At 34.6% G+C, this 17,908-nt stretch overlaps 1 protein-coding gene and 1 long non-coding RNA gene across 6 annotated transcripts in view; one reads left to right on the top strand and one right to left on the bottom strand.

The window, feature by feature from the left end:
• The window catches only part of LOC117224883 (protein amalgam), a 270,190-nt gene that overhangs the window by 163,363 nt on the left and 88,919 nt on the right, over positions 1-17,908 (bottom strand). The gene's annotated exons all lie outside the window — the stretch shown is intronic.
• The window catches only part of LOC117224884 (uncharacterized), a 28,970-nt gene that overhangs the window by 7,045 nt on the left and 4,017 nt on the right, over positions 1-17,908 (top strand). The window contains exon 2 of one of the 5 annotated variants that reach the window (XR_013034677.1): positions 2,748-4,187. The exons of the other annotated variants lie outside the window; for them this stretch is intronic. This is a non-coding gene — a long non-coding RNA (uncharacterized LOC117224884). Of the gene's footprint in view, positions 1-2,747; positions 4,188-17,908 lie in introns of those variants that run through there. 5 annotated transcript variants of the gene reach the window in all.

Below are 17,908 nucleotides of genomic sequence, written 5' to 3'. Positions count from 1 at the left end.
ATAAAAAGGAAAAAATAACACGAAACGTCTCTAAGAGTAAATTTGTGTTCTGTAACTTGTAAAGTTCTTGTGGCAGTTAAATGAATTAGAATCAGGCTTCACCTCTTAGGCACTGCTGATTTTTGTGAGGGCTGTTACTCTCTACGACAGAATAAAAAACTGTTACTCTCTACGTCAAAAACAAAGACTATATATTCTGTCTGTATATTATTAATTTATTTATATTATTTTTTTATATTATATTATTATATTATATTATTATATTATATTATATTATATTATATTATATTATATTATATTATATTATATTATATTATATTATATTATATTATATTATATTATATTATATTATATTATATTATATTATATTATATTATATTATATTATATTATATTATATTATATTATATTATATTATATTATATTATATTATATTATATTATATTATATTATATTATATTATATTATATTATATTATATTATATTATATTATATTATATTATATTATATTATATTATATTATATTATATTTATATTATATTATATTATATTATATTATATTATATTATATTATATTATATTATATTATATTATATTATATTATATTATATTATATTATATTATATTATATTATATTATATTATATTATATTATATTATATTATATTATATTATATTAAATTATATTATATTTTATATTATTTTATTTATACTGTTGTAAAACGTTGTGAGGGCCGAACAGCGTGAAGCAAGTATGTGCGAAGATCGTTTAGTCCAAACGGTGAGCGAATAAGTAAATAGAGTGAACCACTATAGTGGCGTGTCGTAAATAAGATGACATCCGCGAGGTTACCAACCTACCACCTACAAGGTTAATCTTCATCGATGTATAATTCATCGAGAACAACCAACTAGAGCAGGGGTGTCAAACTCAAAAGCTAACTTGGGCCATAATAATAAATAAACAATGCTTAACTTTAGATGGGCCGCAAAAAAAAATCAGTGTTCATAGAAACAAATATTTTTATTTTGACTAGTACATTGTAATAAACATATATAAAGTTAAATTATTGTTTACGTCCTGATACTTGACATCAAAAATGTGCGGCCCGCGGGCCGCGAGTTTGACACCCCTGAACTAGAGTAATCAATCGTGAATAACCTCCATTCAGGATAGTTGCCAGAATTTCATTCTAAATATTGTTGTAACAAGTGCTACATAGAGTATTAGCTGTAATCTTTCGTACATAACTTCCACGTAGTACCGTGATATTAACCAAGCACAGGATACTCACACTTCGATAGAGAAACAGGAAACGTATCTTTAGATGAAACTATCCGTGAACTCGAAGCATGTTCATTGTCAGAGTGTCAGACGCAGCACTTTGTCAGAAACAGTACACTTATTACATCGCGGATGATCGCTTTGTTCCGCCGAAATCTACATCGAGAAGATATATACGAATGACGGGATATTTTTGGTGCACTGCAAATTTTAAAAATGCAGCAAGATGTTTAAGTTAACAGGATGATTGATTTTTTAGTTGACGATTAATCTTTTAGTTTATCGAACAAAAGGTGATAGAATTAGGAATTTTTAATGGGTGTCACACAGTGACTTTTTAAAGCGCGATAAGTTTTTTAAAACTGGACTAAACGATTTGAATTTTTTTTTCAGATGATAGAGGGATTAGTATACTAGACAATGACTAAACTACTTTGTCACAATTTCGCTGTTACTTGGAGTGACATAACAAAATAAAAAGCTCTCGATTTGTAACTTTTTTATCTGAACCTATAACGATAATTTAAAAAATGCGTTTTCTAGATCTTGGTAAATTATATGCATGCTGAGTTAACGCAAAGTTAAGTTACAAGCGTTAAAATATTGTAAAAACTGCAGATTTCTCATTCTGATTGATCGAAAGTGTAAAAAATCCGGACAAAAATGCGATTTTTGCGATCTTTAATTATTTAGATCAAGGTCAACCGATTTCAATGAAATTTTAAATAAAAAAGTTGGAAACTAAGAGTTTTTTATTCTATTTTGTCATTCTAAGCAATAGCAAAATTTAAAAAAAAAGCATTCTAGTTATGGTCTACTAGTCTGGTTCCTCTATCATTTAAAAAAAATTCAAGACGTTTAGTCCAGTTCTAAAAAAGGTGCGTTTCAAAAGTTGTCCAAATATCGAGCCCTCTAGGTAATTAACGTACGTTGCTTTATAACGATGGAAAGTCTGTATTTATTTAACCCTTTGCACTCGATGCAATTTCAACTGTAAATCTAAAATAATTTTTCTGACCTACGCTGTCTCTATTTCATACGACAGAGCGCATTTTATGCGTGTGAAATTAAGTCTTGTGTCTTATACAACAGTTATACTTTTAACAATTTCTCAAATCTAAATTTTGTCGATGTAAGAATTATTTTGGAATGTGATACAAACATTTTTTAGTGGTGCCTCGGAGTCACCACTCGAGCGCAAAGGGTTAAACCTTTCGCCATTCTCATTATAATGCATGCATCAATAAAGAAATTCATTCAATCGTTTCTTGAGAAAGTCTCACCGTAATTTCAGTTATGTGAAAATCAAAAGCTACAAATATTTCTACGAAAAATTACGTACTATCTCAATACATTAATCCGTCACTGCATTTTATTCTGCGTCGAAGACGAAACTGCACAAGAGATACCCAGTATCGTGAACACAACTGCTGACCAAACCGTAACCGAAGCCTTAACTTCCAGAGATGCTTCACGAAGAAAAAAAAGGAAACAACGTTCGCGGAAAGCATTCAGGCAACAAATGTCTCCCCGAGGGTTTATTGGCCGAACGAACCCCAATTTCTCTGCGGGAGCTAATCGAACGAGAAGAATTCAATGTGGAACGGGCGGCACTCGATCCTTTGTTAAGGAGACCCGAAACAATTCGAACATTTGCGTACAAGTACGTGAGCCGGAAAGTCTCGCACGAGGACGTCCGGAGTTGTAATCCGCAGCTTGACCCGGGGATCTATGTAAATCCCAAGCGGGAAGAATGGAACGGATAGAGGTAACGCGACGCGCGGTGCTAGGAGGGAGGGAAGAAAGATACAGGGGTGGAAGGCAAGGGATGATACGAGTTTCGAATCCTGGCACGTCCGCGTATTACCATTGATGGAGGCTCGGAGATCTCCTTTGGAAATAAACGTAACGATTCTATCTAAGATCGAGGGGATCAATGCGCGCCTCGATGACCCGTGGAACGGCGTATTCCGAAGCGCGACCGAACCATTTCGGGAATCATGTTCATGAACAATGCAAGGTGCCCGTGTCTTAATCTGGTTAGCCGAATTTAAAACATGAACGGGTCGGAGGATTGTACGGGAACCGTTGCACTCTCACGTTTTTGAGTTTACTGAATTTCAATATCTTTTTTTTTTTTTTTACCAAAATGCTGAATTCGAAAACTATACTGGCATAAGCATCGTTTTAATCTTTTTCTATGCGAATGTTGATGAGCGATACTTGACCCTTTAAATTCAAATATCGTAAAAATAGGGAAACAATGATAATAATTGTGATAAATAATAATAATCCTGAATTACGAACGCGACGCGACGCAGCTGCTCTGCGTTCGTAGTTCAGAATTATAATGTACATCCATTATGTTTCTTCGCAAAGTATAATAGGTTTCATGAACGAAGAGAACAAATTCTTTGCTGGACAGCTTTTTGTAAAGATCGCGGAACATACTTGAGGTCGACTGACATAAACAAGACCACTGAGATGCAAATAATTTTTGTAGATGCATGCACCGCGGAACTTTCGAAGGAAAAGTTCCGGGTACTTTTTCTACATAACGTTGTGAACTGTTTAAAATCAACAGCGAATTTTTATGCAAAATAAAAATTGTCCGCGCTAATTACAAGGTCTACTAATTACGTAGACGTTGACCAAAGTTTAACACGCCACCAATTTCTGTACCAAAAATCATGAAGGTGCTTCTATAATATTTTATAAGTCACTCCAAAGTTACGAATTTTTAATTTAAAAGTTTAATAAACCTGCTAGTTGTTTTTTAATTGGTTTGACTATTTTAGAGGCGGCATGTATGTTATTCAATGGAACTTATAAAGATGACTTTAAACGCACAAATATTCTGAAATTCACTAAAATGTATTTCCAGCACCAATATTTAAATTGGGGATTGGCAAATCTATTAAAAGTGAAAATATTAATATAATATATAATATACATATTATATTAATATAATATTAATATATTATATTATATTATATCTATATTATATATTAATATAATATTAATATATTATATTAATATTATAATATATAATAATATATATATATATATTATTATTATAACTATATTATATATTAATATAATATTAATATATAATATACATTTTTACACCATGATTTGGACATTTCGGTTATTCTGACATTATCTTTGCCTGTCCCATAACGCGCTGCCCCGACTCCGGAAATAAAGAAGATGTTCCCTAAACTGTAATACCGTTTCGAAGAAACTCCTCGTCAGCTTCTGCTCCATAATCCGCGTGACCTGTTCATTTCTGCGGCAATGATGTTTGAAATAAACGCTGACATCTCCTTCGCAGAAGAGCAACTTTTCTTATGAGATCCGATGGTAACCGTTGTTCTCGCGTCGTCCCGGATCGGGTTCCCTATTTTCTGTTGCCCTCGCAGCAACTAGCTCGATAGAAAGTCGAACCGGAACCGTTCGCAGCTGGGAGCCGTTTTCGATACTCCTCAGGTGTGCAGATCTGCTTGAAAGTTTTCAGCGTATCGTGGCAAATATTAAAGTGCTGTTTGAGGCGATCAAAAATCGGGTCTGTTTCAGTATTTTCCTTGCGTGAAAATTGCATCCGAAAGTTCGCGAAACTGACGAAGTTGTAGCTTGCAATCGGCACCTACTCCATGGTCTGTTTATCTTCTTGGAAAGAAAAAATAATATAACTAAGTATCACGATTTTTTCAATTCGTACCCCTTTAACACTCTTTTCAAGTTTCAGGGTATATTATTCTGATATTTTTACGAAAACTGACTTTATGATCGAACAATGAAAATTGACTTTTATGAAATATCTACTTTATGACTTGTATTCTTTTTTAAATGACGTATATCTCGAGGTTATTATCAGTGAAAAAACATACATGTAAAGTAAAGATTTGCTAATATTTGACATGCATGAATTTCACGAACACAAGGAGACACTTTTTGTCGAAAAAGTGACTAGAAGCTGCAGGGAGCTCAAATGTAACACCTCGGAAGAATTTTGAAGGGATGGGAGCGATAACAAGTGAGTGAAAACTTGTACGATCAGAAACAATAAAACACCGAATGAAAGTAGTCGTCATATTTACTATACGTCTTAAAGCAAAGAGGTTATTATTGCTGCGTATCTTCAAGAAAACCATACAACGAGGTCGACGATATTTTCAATAATAATAGACGGCAATACGTTTGAAGAATCATAAAATTACTCCAGTCGAACATATGCTGAAACATGAAAATACAAGTCTAATTAAAAAGGTCGGTGAAAACGTTGGAAGATAAACGAAGGATACGTATAATTCTCTGACACAATTTCATTCATTCTACTCTATGTATTCATTATCTTAAAATCTACCCCTCAGATTTTTAATGCTATTTAATCAAAGGACTACATTTTTTAAAAAGCAGTATTTATTACTATTAATAATTACCAGAAAGTAATCCGTATATACTAAGTAAAGCACATATACTTTTAAATAAAGCACTTCTCAGAAATGAAGTTTATCAACTTTTTCAGGAGAGGTTCCTGAATATCTCATCTTTCCATTCGCACGACGCTAACAAAGATATGTAGAATGTCCGAAACCCTTTAACTTAACCTTGCACGTTCTTCCCCTCGCGAGCTAAAGCGCATTTATCATTCCAATAATTCTTTCAACGGAATTCCATTCAAACAACATTCGGAGCCTGCCTTTTACGCCGCAACGCGAAGTTGAAAGCGCCGTGATTTATAGATACACTTCTTGTAGAACGCGTTTCGAGAGGTTCGTGGCAAATTTATTTCACATAAGTAACTATGCCTAAACTTTTGCGGCACTGTGACAAATCAGACTGGACGTTGACTAATAGTTATTTCACGCGGTTGATTTGCATTATATTCGTGAACAATGCCGCAATCGTATGACACGTAAGAAGAATTGTAAAGTTCCTCAACTGTTCTAAATAATTTTGTAAATTCGCGTATGGAAATACGGTTGGTTTATGAAATATACAGTAGACTCCCGTTTAACGCGATAATAACGCGTTCCGCGTTCTGCGAATTCATAGAACGAACGACACGAATTATAACAAGCATTTGTTATAATTAGAATGCGAATTTAAATGCAAACGAAACATTGTCTGCATCGATTACACGGAAGAAGAGTTAAATAAAGATGCACTTCTTCTTTTAACAGTTCGCATAAATTGTAAATAGCGTAACAGGATTCTTAAATTCTTCTGATCTCTTCATTGCTCTGATTTTCACTTACACACTCTTGCCTTGAATGTGTAAAATTCGCAGTCTAATTATAATAGAAATCTTACGTAGTTTAGGTGTGTCTAATATCGACATTGTCATGAAACAATATGCATCGGTCGAGTTAAGAGCTTAGCAATTCTACTGTCAGCATCATTCAAACATTTGAAAATATAAAATACTTTGTTTAAGACGATGGCAGAAACACTTCCAGTAATTTGTGATTCAAATAGATTCAATTCAGCGAGTAATGCAATCGCATGTGCATTTGAAGGCACTCCAAAGTCAATTTCTTCGAACAAAAACTTTCGCTCCTTTCATTTCCTTTCGCAAAAACTGTCCGTTCTACACTTTTACTTAATCTTTGCACGAAGAATCATCCCGCCTCTCGATGTACCACGCGATTCTTGGTACACCCTGTATTTCGAAGGGAATTTTATAAAAGAATGTACAGCATTCTCTCCGAATAGTTATTCTCTTTCATCGCATTCGAACGTTTCCCCTTCTACCGAGGAAGCATGTTCGCGTTCATATATATTGCAAAAGCGACTCCTTTAATAGTTCGTTCAATACATACCAAAAATGATACACATCTTTTATTATAAAGAGAAATGGCGCGTAAGAAGGCGACTGTGTGCTGTTTGATAGAGGTACTTCTTTTCGTGGAAATATTATATCCCCACAGCTCCATTGCGCTGAATTGTTGCGAGACAGTATTGTATACCATTTTATCACTTTTCTCTACCGTTTGAATGTAGAGATTTAATAAATGTGCGGCCGAAATGTAGGGATGGTATCGAGTTCGGTACAGTATGCTTATGAATTCGGGTAGATTTCAATTTTAATTACCGCTCAAAAACAATAAAGTTTCATTAAGTACTATTGCAATGCAATCAGTTTAGACAAGTTGGTTTCGAATTCTTTGGTGAGTTTCTGTAGGTTTAAAAACAAGAACTTCTTAGTAGTTCGATGCTAGAAAGATTGGAACCCTTCAGAAGCACCGATCGAATTGTCAGTGCGAGTAAGATGCGAATAGCTAACAAAACTCAACACACATACGTGAGATTTTTTACGTAAATAATATTTTATTCCATGTTGCGTGTAGAATACAAACGAAACAAAATATACAGCATTAAGTAGAATGTTTCAAGTTGCTGACAAGATTTCAACGATCGTGATATCATTATTATTTTGATACATGCAATTTTGTTTCGTATAATCGGTTTTGCATCGCGGTAAATCTGCTATGGCAGTAATATATATATATATATATATATATATATATATAGTAATATATAGTAATATATAGTATTATATAATAATTAATATATAATAATTAATATATACTATACTATATATTAATATAATATATAGTAATATATAGTAATAATATATATATATATATATATATATAGTAATCTATCATGAAATCATTATCTAAAACTGTGAAAGATAATATTATTTTGCAGTTAAAATCTGGCTTATCGACACAAAAAGTTGCTAGAAAGTTTACTGCTAGGCAAACTCTAGTGCATAAAATACGCAAACAATATGCAAATGACGTTCCTACATCTTTCGGAGATCGTCCAAAACTGTTATTTTGCTAGAATGAGCGACAAATAGCAAAGAATATTACTTCAGATGTTGATAAGACAGCATCAATGCCTGCAAAGCTGTTGGAAAGTGATGTTGGAAAAGAAACAAGCGAATGGACGGCTCGAAGAGCACTAAAGGAAATTAATTCTGTATTATTAGAAAGAAAAAAGGAACCTGCCTTTTCAAAGAAGAATATTAAAGCCGGTTTGAGCTTTGCAAAAAAATACATAAGCTGGACAAGCGAATAATGAGAGAATGCAATCTTTCCAGATGAGTGTAAAATTCATCTAATTTTATCGGATGGACGTTCCTGGTGCTGGAGAAGGAAAGGTGAACCACTTTTGCCACGTCATATAAAACAAACAGTTAAATTTGGCGGTGGTTCAGTTATGATATGGGGTTGTATCACGGCGTATGGTGTAGATTCACTGTATCGAAGTGAAAGTACGGTGAACCAGTACACTTACAAGAACATTTTAGGAAGGAATCTACTAGATACAGTTGACAATATGCCAGTACCAGAATGTAACGTCGTTTTACATGACAACGTCCCCGGGCATTCTGCAAAAAGTGTCAAATATTGACTGCATGCTCAACCATTTCAAACGACAGCGTGGCCTGTTCAAAGCCCAGACTTAAACCCTATCGAAAATGTCTGGGCATATTTAAAAATGAAACTAGCACACGAATATAATGTTCAGCCAACGACGATGAATGATTTGTTGGAAAGAGTGCAGAGTGGTTTTTTAAATGACTGCATATGTTTTTGACATGACAGGATTATTGTTGACTTCGAGACGAATTCAACAGTGCGTTATACTATCGGAAATGCCTAAAAAATGCTGACAAAACTTAACCATGCACAGCGTTCGATTTAGATAGTACAGCTGTCATCGTTTACCTTCTGCGACACATTTTAGATTCACGCATTTCAAAGACGTCGCAACAGCTAACTGGTGACAATTCATTTATCTGAACGCGAACTTTCGGTATTTAAACGAAAAGTTAGAAGCTGCGAGCATAATCAGCGAATTCCTATCGTACGAACCTACCCGATGCTATGAACTGCATGTTCCCCACCGAGTTCATGCGAACGGAGTTCTTGATCCCGTACGACTACGTGGCAGTGAACGTGTTTACAGGTTTTTTTCTGGTCCGGGGCACCGTTCGAAGGAGAAGCGTCATCGATTATCGCGTGGCGTCGCGACCAGGAATTATTGTCGCGTGATAGAAACTCGCCCGGCGGTATCTGCTCGGGGTGCCCCATTGAAATTATCTGTCACTCCATCACCGGTGCTCCCGTAAAAAGGATGCCGGTAGATCCGGAGGCCGGTCGCGGGGAATCTAATCTGGCCGCCCACGCATTAGCATCGGAATTAACGAGACCTTCGTTTCGATCTCGCTTATCCGCGCGCCCTTTGTACCGTAACAATTGCGGCTTTACGGGAACCGCCACGAGAAAATCGTAATTACCGACGCAGGTTCCGGATGTTACCTTTAAGAACCGTTTCCGGGGCACGTCGGTGCTCGCGTTCGTAACACCGGCTGCGGCACAGGATTCATTTCGCGACGTTTAGTGGCACGATAATTATGCCTCGGCCCGCGAAGATAGATACCGGTGCTGCTGAAGTATTAACTACTCGCCGCTGGTCCGATACGTTCGCGTCGTTCCCGCGTACAGGATCGCGGCCGGTATCTATCGCCATTTACATCTGCCGGCTTTTACGGCGGATCCAAGTTTTCATTTATTTTTACAATTCCGTTTCGTTTTCGCGTTAAAATTTTTATTTCTCCCCCCATAAAACACTCGGCCAGCTGCTGCTACCGCTCCTGCAATACGACCTTTCATTTGTTGGGGATTTATTGCATCTTTTTCGGCGGCCCGAATGCATGAGTTTTCAGAAGGAACGCGCGGATACTTTTGCATGTTTAATAGGTGATCACATTTCATTCTCGTCATTTCCAGCGATATCGCGTCGGCGGTGGTTAACAATTACTTCAAATCTTGAAGAACGGCGAACGCTGGTTTAAACGGCGCGTAGAAAAATTACTGGGAATTGGCGAAGCCTCATTTGCACGTAGATGTACTTTCGGAAGTATTTTTGGTTAATTTATCGAGATTGAATGTTGTTCATTACATGATTGCTGTGCATGATTGAGCCGTTTATTTTGAAAGTGGCATAAGTCACTTTACCGTAATGAAAAGTGGTGATTTTTTAATGTTTATACGAATTTATTTAAACTGAGAAAAATATCAGTGTCCTGAGATAACAAATACAAGTAAATCTTCTCGAAAGTTAGCATCCATATTTTGAAACGTGTTAAAACGCAAACCCTTAAATATATCGACTTAAAAACAAAGTGACTTGTGCCATTTTCAAAATAAACGGCTCAATTGTAGATTCAAAATAACTGATATTGTTACTGACATTTAAACGAAAACTTGACAAGATATCACTTTCGTAGATCTCTACTTTCTATTATTTCTAACATAGAAATATATACAAATATGGTATTTTGTTAAGTTTTGTTTTAAATGTACAGGATGATGCAGCTAAAGAAGACTACCTGCAGTGCTATGAATAATTATAAACTCAAAGTAACTTTTACATTTTTACTGATATTTAAACGAAAACAAAAAATAGCTATGTCTGTATATTTTTATTTCCCATTATTTCTAATATAGGAATATACAAATATGATATTTCGTTAAGTTTTTGTTTAAATATCACTAAAAACGTAACAGTTACTATGAATCTATAATTCACATTACCGTACGCGCAAATAAAAATTCCAAAGTCTGTATCACTCTTTTTCTACAGTTTTTAAGCGTTGTTTCGTTTTATTGCTACCACTTCTTAGTAACAAACTTAAATTTAACATGGATTTTACTACAAATCAAATTTTTTTACAAATAATTATAATTGCGATTGTAATAAAATAATAAAAATTTTTCCAATAAAGTAATAAGATTATAATGAAATTACAATAAAGTAGTAAAATTGTAATAAAATAACAAAATTATAATGAAATAGTTATAGTTAATAATTACAAATAGTTATAATAATAATTACAAATAAGTGAAGTCCGTATCTTTAAAAAAATTCCACATCTTTAAAAAAATCAAGTCATTTTACCCGAATTTTCAAGGAGCCCTTCCTTCTTGAAAAAATTGTCCGAATATTTCGACGAGCAACTTTAAATGGAAAAAGCAGAATTTGATACGAGCTCTGAATCATCAAAAAAATGTGACGCAACAGTCGACGTGTAAAACGTTATGGCGGATGTATCAGAATTTCGTAGAACATCCACTGTTCTATGTTTTACTTTTTCCGCGCGGAGGAAGTACAAATGTTTATAGTGCAGCGAGCGGGGATCATCCCTTCGGTTGTTATCAGAAAGGAATCGCGAAGACATAACATTTTATCCGGTGTCCTAAGAGCTATCGGAATTCAATAGGATCCCGCGCCGTCGAGAGTGTCCTCGGTCGCGGGCAGTTATATAAATAATATCCGGCCAAATTGGAAAACAATCTCAGCCGGCGTGACTTCTCGATACGCCGAGCGGAAAAGTCGCGTCCGGGATACAGCCGAGGCGAGATGAAGTTAGCCGACACGCGGCTTACGTGCAGTGCATTGCACAGGCCGCATGCGGCGTCCGGGGAAATATCCAAAGAATGTACCGCGGACGGACCAGTCACGGCCAGAATTTTAAAGCGGCGATAATTATGTCGTTGTCGAACAAATATCGCGTCCGGTGCTTAAACGCTGCCCCTGCATCCAAACGCGGCGAGACGACGCGCAGTGACTTTTTCAAAGCGATTCAATGACACTTTGTTAACAAATTAATATTATCTTTCTACTATCGACATCTATTGAACTCTTATTACTCTCTAAACGTGCATCGACCTCAAAAGTGAAGGAATTAATAAAATACAGTTCAAATTTTAAATAATATAATCATACAAAGCTAGAAATTTTAAAGACAGTATTTTCATATGTGAAAACTTTCTTCTTTTTTTAAATTATTTTAAAGATACCACTTAATGTATGTATCTGGCTATTTTATAACGTGAAGAGCAATCTTTTGTGATAATAAATCACATCTTTTATGAACAAACAATAAGATTAATTTGTTGGAAAATTATGCTGAATGCACTAAGAAAAATTTGTTAAATTCTTTACTATTAATAGACGATATCTTTCTTATTCCATAAAATACCACTTTGTGACATAGTGGATTATTATTCAGTATACTTTTCTGTAAATAGTAACATAAAGATCATTTCCCCCTTCATTATACTTCTCGAGTTATTAGCATTTAAAGTTGTTAGTGTCATGGTACCTGTTTACTGAGATGCATATCTTATCTTGATTTTTGCATTTCTAACGAAATTTCTACATTTCTAACGAATTCTAGTTACGGATCGTAATGCAAATGAATCAACAATCCCCAAAATATCGCTACGAAAACGAATGAAAATCCAAAAACTGCGTCGAAGTGTTATTGATTCAGAATTATTTTCGGACAGTTGAACGGCCAATGAGAAATATGAAATTGAGCGTCGTGAAGCATTCGCGTGAAAATATTCGTCGGAAGCGGTCTCGCCTATACAGGGTGTTCCACAATTATTTTAACAGCCGAAAATGAGGGATAGCTGAGGTCATTTGAAGTAACTTTTTCCTTTGCGAAAATGCAATCTGCGGCTTTGTTTACCAGTTATTAACGGAAAACACATATCAAGGTTATGTCAAGGTTAACACGTTCCGTGCCGAGCTTTTTTTACTCGAATCTTCACACTTTGATATTTTACTAAAACTTGATGTATTACGTGCAATTATTAATTCTCGTACACATAACAACGTAACAAAAACTTATCAACGCCCATTCTTGCGGTGGAAATTGATTCTTCGGTTCTAAATTTCTTGTAAACAATTTGTTCAGTTCACTAAGTAAACATGCAAGCGTGTACCATCGATGGTACACGTGACACGGAACGTGTTAAAGATATCACTGTTACGTAGTAAAATAAAATCCGGAAAGTTCTCGCTTCGTGATTTGTTCAATACTTCGAACGCGGCTCGAGTCCGTCCCGACCATCTGTCAAAGCCTCGTGCTGCGGGCTCTCGAACTTCGCGCTGTCACCTCTCATTGGTCGGTGTTTTCCGTTAATAACTCGTAAACAAAGCCGCAGATCGCATTTTCGCAAAGGAAAAAGTTACTTCAAATGACCTCAGCTACCCCTCATTTTCGGCTGTTAAAATAATTGTGGAACACCCTGTAGAGAGTTAACATTGCTCTCGGAATCTTTAAAAATTTCGTTTTGAAAGCGTTCGATAGACCCTTAACTTTTTATATTTAGACCATTGCACTCGGATATCCGCTCTTAAAGGATACGATAATACCAGCTGATATTTATGGCACTTCGAAAATTGGGAGCTTTTGTTCTGTATGCTCTATATCAATGCAATCTCATACCAAATTCTATTTGAACAGAATTATTATTTTCAACGTTATATTATTTTATCTTTCATTTGAAATTTGAGCAGTGATTATAAACAATCTCGCAGACACATGTCCTTTAGTATTTCGAGTGGAGAGTTGAATGGAAGCAGTTTTTTAATGCGTAAGTGTTCTCAAAGTTATTTCAAGGTCGTCTTTTTTTGTCATAAACCTATATTTTTTATTTCGGAATCATATTCTACGTAAAAAAAATCCATATTTTCTCGGTCAAACGGTAGCAGCATATTCTATGAGCAAAATAAGAAAAAGAGGTGCTATAAACATAGGTTATGTTAAGATTATATCAAGATTATTCGAAATACTAAAGGACATATATCAGTTTTTTTAAAAAATCACTTATCTACGAGATTTTGTACAATCTCAACTTTTAATGGGACCCAATGTATAACCTATAATAAAATATTAAATGCTACGTGTTAAACTTTTAACTTTATTGCGTTTCTATGGGTATATAATTTTGTTCAAACATATTTGAACTCATATTACTTTCTGTACATGGTACGAAGCATTCGCGTATTTTAATTAAACCCCCTCGATGGTTACATATTGGTTCTCTGCGCTCCATAATGAAAATGGTACATTATTCAGTGAAAAATGAGGGCTGTAGTTGTTAATCGAATTGTTTTAAAATTTATAGGCTATATTTGCTTTTGCAATATTATATAAACGTTTCTTCTTGAGTCGAGACATTCTTAAATGTTCTTTGAAATGTGAAGATACCATCGATGTTCTACTATTATTAAAATTTTCAAGTACAGTTACCATTTTGTACTGTTAATATTTCTTATTTTGCGCAATTATTTTATGTAGAATAAAATGCCTGCGTTTTCAAGTATTTATTTCTTATGTATGCAAATAATTTGAGAAAATATATTGTTTCTCGTGGTTCTGCTTTCGGTTCTAATTGAAAATTTTGAAACTTTATCTTACATAAATTGATCGCACAAAATAAAATATGGATGTATCAGTAGCAAATACGTGTTTAATTTTATTTTGAAATACGCGGATTTTGATACACAAGTACAAGCGTGTTAAAAATGACACGTATGGATACATGTGAAGTAGAGATCACTAATTTAAAATGTTGATTGTTAAATTTTTAAATCTAAAAAAACGTTTACATTATTAAACATCAATAAGACTTCTGCAGTGTCCTCTCAAGCCGGATTTTATTAAAAAATTGAATTCCGATGTTCCAAGTATTTCAAACATGTACAAAAGTGATTTTGCTCGGGAAATAATATTCAAGGAATTTTGCGATATCCCAATTCCTTAATTTTGTAGAATCTTTTCATTTTTATTGTTCAAATAAAATGGGGGTTTCCACTTCGAATTACCGCAACTTCTGTAATCACTGAAAATTATTTAAATCTATCGGTTACATTTAGCATCTATCTTTTCCTTGTTTTCAAAGTTATGTATATATTGGACAGGAATAAACATCGAGTAAAAGTTGTGAGTAAAAGTTCTCGATAAATATTATCAACGATATTCCAACTATCGTAAGTCTTCCGACAGTTTTTTATGTTATTAAAAATTCTAGAGAATTCTCGAGAGATACAGTCTTATTTCTCATTTCTCGAGAGATGAAAGATGTTTCAGAAATCAGGAACACTGCTGCCACTAGATTTGAGTGGACCTGTACGAAGAAACGTGCGAGCCACCGTACACGAGAAGTTCGAACAGTAACCGTTCCAAAGCAGTGTCTATATCTCTCCTTAAGCTTTTTCTATGTTCCCATGGTTTTCCTCCGGTGACCCGATTAACTCCGCGGTCGAACTTATGGAACCGGAAATCTTTTGAGCCGCGCGAATTAAGACAATCGGCCCTCCGTTCTATATAACGCCATAACCCCGATACGCGGATTCTCTCTCCAGGAGCGTGATCTTTCCGAATTATTTTATCGCCGGCAGCCGAGAAATCCTGTTGTTCAATTTCTCGTGCCGTCGCCTAATTCCTCGATAACGGGGCGGGCATTGTGCGCTCGGCCGCGGAATAACAATGGCCGTTCCCCTCGAAATTCTGGCGGAGCCACGTTTAGCGGTTCAATTACTTCAAAACTCGATCCCGGTTACACTCTCCGCCCGCCGAAAAATTGTCCCCCCGAGGAACGGAGAGCTGCCCGCGCCGAGGAAATTCTTGAACGACGGATCCGAGACCTTACGATATCTCGATCGCGATAGTTCTCCGGGAACTACCGCGGCGCAGCTGAAAATTAAGTTTGGCGAACGCGTGGCGAAAGCACTTGATAACGCCTCCTTGCGGCGGCGAGATATTTCGAGAATTATGGAAAGTAACCGCGAGCAGCATTGTGACCTGATTTTCGAACATTTAGAAACGCTCGCGTCACCCGAGCTCATTCGAAGACGATTTGAACCGGATCTCAATTTATATCAGACTGTGATACTCGTGGCTAATATTAATGTTAAGGGGGGGGGGGGGTAGATTCTGAATCGATATTTTTTAATCGATTCTTGGATGTTCGATTTTGAAACGAATCGATATTTTTTAATTACGAAGCGATCTTCGACTGCATGTCGCCATAATGCCATTAACTATTGTCATTTATGACATTTCGTCTTCTTAAATTCATTGCCTTTAAATGATTGGTTAATAAATGAACATCAAGTTTTTCAATAAAAAAGTAACTCAATATTAAGTATACGATATTTATAACACTATCGAAATACCAATTAGAGTATCTTATGGTGATACAGTGCATATAAACTTTTAAATTAGATTCATGTATTCATTTATTTATTTAGGACTTGAAGAAATGACGAATTAAGAATAATTGATGGGTACAGTGATCCTGTGAATCGGTTTTAAATCGGTTTTAAAGTGCTTTAATTCTGATTTCTTCAAAATCGATTTTCAGAGAATCGAGGAAAGAAATTATAGTTATTTTTTTATTTCAAACGTGATGAGATAAATAATGCTCGAAATAATGTGCAAGAGGATGATTTCATTTAAGAAACCTTTACAGCAATTTGCTTCGAACGAAACTCTCTCTTCATAAAGATATACTCGTAATTCTGAAAATGAAAAACGAACCGACTTTATTTTGAGGAATCTCTATAAAAATTTTATTAGCGGATATCATTTAACATAATCAGTTCTTTTGTCACGAGGAAATGTCAATGAAGATTTTAGTGTAAATCAGAGTCAGAGTTGACAATTAGATCAGCATATAATTTCCAAGAAGAATATTACAATTATCCCAAATAATTATTTCAAATAATTATAAAATAAGATAACGTGTTATTTGAAATAATATCATAGTTATTGATATTATAATATTATATATATTATTAATATATATAATTATATATATTATTAATATATATAATTATAATATATTATAATATTATATATATTATTAATATTGTATATATATATTATATTATTATATTATATATATTATTAATATTGTATATATATATTATATTATTATATTACAATTATAATATTACGATTTCACAGGTCTACATCTGTTATTGCAAATATATTTTTTACTGTACGCATCAATTTTTAAAATGCAGTTATGTCCTTTTTTTAAATAGGTATGCTAAAAAATATGTTATACTATGCCAGAGAAATTGCTACGAGAGTGTACAGGAATCACTTTACAATATTAAAAAGTTTTCATTATTGAAGAACTCGATACAGAGATTTTGTCGAATCTCCGGCAGAACAGTAACGAGCAAAAATAAACAGAATAGCATAAATCGTTGAAAAGCCTCTTTCATTATTTTGTTTCGGATCAGTATATTCGGAATGCATATGGTAGCACTTACTATATTAATTCCAGTGTAAATGCATATCAAGTTAATTATTCATGAAGATTGCTGCTTTAAGTACAGCAACCGACTGCACTGCCAATGTACAAGTACAATAATGGAACCTGAGCGCTGTTAGAGCTAATTATTCGACTGCCAATCATTGGATGTCTATACATCTGAAATTGTCGATTACTAATAATAAATTCAAGTTGTAATAGTTAGCACATCATCCACGATTAATGTGATGGTAGGTGTTTGACATCGGAAATACTGCGAGCTATAATAGATAACTTGTTCTATTAATTAATCAGTGTTCTACGATCTTATTCGTAGATCTACTAGATTCCATATCGGCGCACTTACTATTATACTACGTGAGAGAATTTATTCAATCTGGGTCAGATGTTTAACTTCACCTCCGGACGTTCACAATTTCAGTTGGACCATTAGACCGTAACGTTTTCCATGCGGTGCCA

This window comes from Megalopta genalis, chromosome 13 (genome assembly GCF_051020955.1).
Source record: "Megalopta genalis isolate 19385.01 chromosome 13, iyMegGena1_principal, whole genome shotgun sequence".
NCBI lineage: Eukaryota > Metazoa > Arthropoda > Insecta > Hymenoptera > Halictidae > Megalopta > Megalopta genalis.
This window is presented reverse-complemented; position numbering and strand designations above follow the sequence as displayed.